We start from the raw sequence: 533 nt of genomic DNA on the forward strand, positions 1-533 counted from the left end.
CTGAACCTTCCACCACCACTCTCTGGGTGCGACCCCCCAAGCCAATTGACAATAGATGGCAAAGAACAAAAGATGTCAATGCTTTCCCTCCTGAAAAACTACATATACCCTATGATGGTGCTGAGGCATGGCAACCTAAAGAAGACAATTTTTGACTGAGTGGACAAAAAGAAAGAAACAGATCCTACAAATGTAATGGAGGAAGATGAACCCCCCCCCCCCCAAACAAACAAAAACATGTGCAAACAGCATATTGTTTAATAGAAATATCACTTTGTAAATCAAGGGAAGTGATTCTTCTATTCAGCACAGGTGAAGCCTCACTTGTAGTCTAGTTTGGGTCCCACACTTCAGGAAAGATGTAGATGAATTAGAAGACTGGCAGAGGCAGAGGCCTGGAAAACATAATTTAGGAGGAAAAGCTTAAGGAATTATTTAGTTTGGAGAAGAGATTCATAGATTCATAAATGTTATGGTCGGAAGGGACCTCAATAGATCATTGAGTCTGACCCCCTGCATAGGCAGGAAAGAGT

Source organism: Alligator sinensis, unplaced genomic scaffold (genome assembly GCF_000455745.1).
Source record: "Alligator sinensis unplaced genomic scaffold, ASM45574v1 scaffold490_1, whole genome shotgun sequence".
Classification (NCBI taxonomy): Eukaryota; Metazoa; Chordata; order Crocodylia; family Alligatoridae; genus Alligator; species Alligator sinensis.